The 5,666-nt window shown below is 31.6% G+C and overlaps 1 long non-coding RNA gene across 1 annotated transcript; it reads right to left on the reverse strand.

Moving 5' to 3' along the window:
• Positions 1 to 739: 739 nt before the first annotated feature.
• Positions 740 to 1,583, reverse strand: LOC142238363 (uncharacterized). Its single transcript, XR_012722709.1, has 2 exons — positions 1,502 to 1,583; positions 740 to 954 (listed from the first exon to the last, which is right to left on the reverse strand). It is a non-coding gene; the product is annotated as an uncharacterized LOC142238363 (long non-coding RNA).
• Positions 1,584 to 5,666: the final 4,083 nt, after the last annotated feature.

A 5,666-nucleotide genomic window follows, 5' to 3' on the forward strand; every position in this document is an offset into this window, starting at 1 on the left:
TTCTAGGGCCCATTCACTGAAAATTCGACGTTGTGGCTCGTTAGTAAGTCTATTCATGATGAAATGTCAAAGCATACTGAGCATCTTTCTCTTTGACACCATGTCTGAAATCCCACGTGATCTGTCAAATACTAATGCATGAAAATCCTAACCTCAAAAGAATCACCCTTTAGAAACTTTTTCCAAAATTTTATTTTTATAGAGATTTAACAAAATATATTACTAATTTGGGTAGAATTCTACCAACTGTGGCAACCGTGGTGGTAATATAAATTTATATTCTAAGTTATATACGTTGCATATTCATGTTTTAAGATAATAAAGTACTTAGAACCATTTTTGTTTGGTAAAATTTGTTTAAATTTAACGAAAATATTGTAGGGAAAATTGTTTGGGAATGTATGGGAATGTAGGGAACTTTTTTTGTCCTTGTAGGGTAAACAGAACGTTTTCCCTGGCAACACTGACTATGAGCTATAGTCAGATTGAGACAAAACACCCATAAACATGTACCCCTTAATTTTATTAAATATGCAACTGCGGTTTATCTTCCAATGTTACCCCACAAATGCTTATGATTACTAATTCAGTAAGGGTGGTTTAGGGTATGATATAGTCGGCCCCGCCCGACTTTCTACTTTACTTACTTGTTTTTTGGTTGGGTTTAAGTGGAAAAACGATGTAAAACATAAAAATATAATCTTTTAGAAAAATATTTGGTAAAAAATTCACCGCTGGCGAATTTTGAATATGCATCCTTTATTTGTTCATTCATACTAATAAAGAACATCTCGAGAAGTAGTTGTTAGTAGTAGAATGTTATGCCTTGTTGTCATATTACGATGATATCACAAACATTTGTATTGACGTTTCGACGCTTCGTGTCCGATGGCTTTTGTGGCTGAGTGTGCTAAGGCGTTCTGTTATGGTGCCAACAAAGCCATGTTCAACCCCCTGTCGGAGCGAAAAAGTTTTTCAAATTGTAAAAATTAGATAATAGGAAAATAAAAATAAACAAAATATTGATAAAAGAAATAAAAGGTAAATAAATTTTGTTTTTTTAATTTTTTTTAATTTATTCATTCAAATGAACTTCCAAGGCACAATTTCTAAAGCAATGCATATGCATTTCATATCATTTTGACAACGTATAGTGTCATTTTAACGTTGTCGGATTGACACCGTCTGTTCTCTGTTTGACACCACATGTGTGTTAATTTACTTTCATGAACGGATCGTTTTGAAACGCCCATGGAACTATGGGCGGAAATCGTAAAAAAACTGAAATCAAATTTTCACAATAAAAAATTGTTAGATATTCCAATTGACATTGCTTTAGAACATCTTGGATAGTATAAAACGAAGGTAAAAAGCTGTCCATGAGCAAAAAACTGTAAATGTTTACCAAAATCTATGCAATTGTAATAAAGAGCAAAAATTGAAAAATTTCGCAATAAAAGTTAATAAAGAAATTAAATGTGGATTCTAAAGGTTGACTTACATATCATGCGTTAATCCGTGCGTTGATGGAAGGATTGATATTTTTCAGTTTGAAACACTCTAACAAAACTGTTACTTTCAAAGATAAAATTCAACTCTTCAATCAACGGACACATTAGCGCATGGTATGTAACTCGCCCTTAAGAGGAGAGATAAGCAGTTCAAAATGTTGTAAACACTTCAAAAAAATATTTTTGTTTTTGAACTTGTATTTGTGGTTTCAACAGTGCTCTTTATTTGTGAAAATTTTAGTACATATGTATGTAAATTTGCGAGGAATAGATCTAGAGTTGTTAACGTTTGTTAATGACGAAGTATACTTTTACGCGTTGTAAAATTTGTCTGCCCTTACTTGCCCATTCTAAAATAAATTTAATTTTTGTAGAAATAGAGATAATTCTCATTTTGACTGAAAAGCAATAAAGATACAAATGCTACACGCACGGAAAAAACACGTTAGGACATGGTTGCCGCATCGATTTAATGTTTATCTAGAGTATGTAATTAGCTCCGTTCGAGAACCCGATAATTTTTGATAATTATTACAAATTTTTACTGGAAGTCGTTCGTTTACACCAAAACGCCAGCAAAAGAGAGCCGGAGAGAGACTACATTTGATAGTTATGAGATAGAGAAATTGCAAGTTTTTGCTAGAGATTTTTTTCCCAGTAAAATCTTGCAAACCATAGCATACGTTGCCAGCTGGTTATTGATAACAAACAAAGTACCAATGCAATGTATATGTTCGGCAACTACGGTTGGAAGTTAAATAGACAGGATTCGTTTTTTATTTTCAATGTTTTAGCAGCTGAAATTTTCAATATGTAAATAGTTACTGGATACCGTTCGTGTACTTTTCAGCAATTTTAAGCAAAGAGTCTAAAATACACTCTTACTCTCTTGCTAGTTTTTACTGGAAAAGTAAGCGAACATACCTATTGTCGCGAAAACCATGTATTTTGTCTTTGTAAAAATAATTTTCGAGCGGAGAAAAATATATGTTGGCAATAAGTATTTAAATGGTTCTCAAATGCTGCAAACATGTTATATTATTTAAATGATAGAATTTGAGACCATTACAGGGTCGGGAAAATCATGTACCTGACCATCCAATTTTTTTTTACTTTTTTGCAGGGAAAAAAGTATTTTTACGGGTTACGTATAGACATGTCTAGAACCATTACATGGCCATAGAGACCATGTAAATTTTTTCGCGATCATTTAATTTTTTAACTTTTTTTGCAGCGAAAAGAATTTTATAAAAGCATTGAGCAGGTACACACGATTTTCATTTTGCGCGTCAGTCGTGTGTTGATTGTTTCTTGGAATGGACGGAGAAAACGGAATTACTGTGTTTTGTGTTAATTTATTTATTCAGAAGTGGCACGTGGTTTTATGTGAACACAAAAAAGGGAAGTGTAATTGAAAAAATGTACCTGTTTTTTATTCTGCTTTTTGATATATGGTATAATTTATTTTTATTTGCAGTTACATGATGTCTGCGTTGGTACTTTTGATGGGCAGGAAGTAAATATGGAATGATTACTTATTGTTGAAATTGAACCAAAATAGAGTGTTTAAAAATATGTGATGTTTGCTTGCACGACATTATAAATACAAATAAACAATGAATTAGTTCATAAATAAATAAAAACAAATAATTAAAGTTAATTTTGTGTTTTCTTTTCTCAAATGAGGGTCCTATGGCCAAAATTGGGAAAATTGGACGATACATTTATATGGGAGTTATACAAAAATCTGAACCGATTTCAATTTGTTGAAGATATAGTTAGTACTATACAAGTTTACACTTTGCTAAATTTGAGTAAGATCGGTTAATAAATAAGGGGTTTATATTCAAATTTGTGAAAATCGGGCGATATACATATATGGGAGCTATATCTAAATCTGATCCGAGTTTGATGAAAATTGCACACTTTAAGGGTACTATAAAAAAATACGTTGTGTGAATTTGAGAATAATCGGGTAGTAAATAAGCAATGTGATCACATTTTTCGAAATCGGACGATGCATTTGTATGGAGGTTATAACATATCTAACATTGATCCGATTTCCAAATTCAACCTTTTGCCAAGAAAAAACATTTAATCAAAATCGGTTAATTATTGCGACTGGAATCCTGCGAAAAACAAATGCAGACGGACGGAATTAGAATTAGATACCGAAGAATGCGATTTTGATATAATTAAATAAAATTAATGCAATAAAATGAGAACTGGTTTCTACTATTTACATGAAGTTCTGGTAATATGACACTTTCTTAATAAGGAAAATTCTGACCCCTCTCTAGTAATGCATCTGGAATAAGGGGGATTGATTCCCTTTTTGTTGGTAACATTTGATTTTGATAAGAATATCGATATACCATGTTTGAAGATGCTAGATTGATTGTAAATAACAATGGTTTAAACTGAAAATGTACATTTGATGATAGGTGACTTTTCTTATGTATTTTGATCTGCTTAATTCGAAAAAATGTTTATTCGAAAAAAATTTTTTATGGAACCGTTTTTGAGATATCCCGTTATTTTTAGTTTTTCTCTCTTTTTTCACTAAACAAATTATAGCTCGAGTTAAAAATTTCCGATTATATAGTTGTTTTTAATTAAATGACAAATAATCGTGTATAATTGGATCTGTGATAAGTTAAGTGGTTAAAAAAAAATATCGATGCAAAAAGGGCACATTTTCAAAAAATCATGTTTTACAGTGACCCTTTTCCACCGGAATAGTACAAACCATTGAAAAAATCCTTTAACCTTTATGGTCGTATAGATGATTCTCTAACGTAAGTAATAAGACCAACTAGAAGAAATCGACCGAAAAATGACAAAGTTATAATCAATTGAGTGAACAAATCCGATGTCAAATCATGCAAATACGAGCCACTCACCCACACAAAAATTCCACTCGGCCACACAAAAATGCATTTTTGCCATTTTTCCATCGATATTTTTTGAACCACTTAAATTATCACAGATCCAATTATACACGATTATTCGTCATCTCAATACCTTTCATTTAATTACCAACAACGATATAATCAGACATTTCTAACTCGAGATATAATTTGTTTAGTGAAAAAAGAGCGAAAAACTAAAAATAACGGGATGTCTCAAAAACATTCCATAAAAATTTAAATTGTTTTTTCGAATTCAGCAGATCAAAATACATAAGAAAAGTTACATCTCATCAAATGTACATGAACAAAAAATATTTTGTAAACTAGTGTAATTTTTGCCATACATTTTCAATTTCCGCCCATAGCGCATGGGTGTAAAGTTTCATAATAGCTTCGACAAAAAGTTGGAAACTCTAATTCCCAACAGTGAGGCGTGGTGCACACAGATCCCAGAGAATAAACGTTATATAGATTTCTACACTGATGGCTCCAAATTGGATAGACAAGTGGGTTTCGGAGTATATTCTAAAGACCTGGAACTTCGAATAGCGAAATAAGTCACTGTAGTGTTTTTCATGCGGAAATATTAGCAATAAGAGAGGTGACGAATTGGCTGAGAAGTAATGTTCCAACAAATATTGGCATTAATATACATATAGCATTTTCACTTCAATTGAAACCTTTTACATTTCAACTGAATCCTTTTTCAAATCAAATGAAACCTTTTTTTCAAATCAAATGAATCCTTTTTCAAATCAAATGAAAACTTTTACAAATCAAATGAAAGCTTTTTCATTTCAAATGAAACTAAAATGAATGAATCTTTTGTATTTTTTTTTTAATTTTGAACTACTTTTTTATTCGAATTCATATTGTAAGACTGAAATATTAGAAAATAATTTTGTGAGCTAATTAAAAATTCATTCATTGATTTTATAGTTTCATTTGATTTGCAAAAAGTTTCATTTGAAATGAAAAAAGTTTCGTTTGATTTGAAAAAGGTTTCATTTGATTTGAATATAGTTTCATTTGAAGTTAAAATGCTATATACTCAGACAGTCAACCTGCAATAAAATCCTTGGACTCTGTGTTCCTTTACTCGAAAACGGCCATCGACTGCCACAAATCTCTCAACGTGATGAATGAGCAGTACCCATAGGAACATACCGCGAAACTGCGTAGCGGATGAGTTGGCAAGGCTAGGAACTACCTTACATATAAAGGGTCGCTGCCTGATAGACGA

This window comes from Haematobia irritans, chromosome 5 (assembly GCF_050003625.1).
Source record: "Haematobia irritans isolate KBUSLIRL chromosome 5, ASM5000362v1, whole genome shotgun sequence".
In the NCBI taxonomy this organism is placed as follows: domain Eukaryota; kingdom Metazoa; phylum Arthropoda; class Insecta; order Diptera; family Muscidae; genus Haematobia; species Haematobia irritans.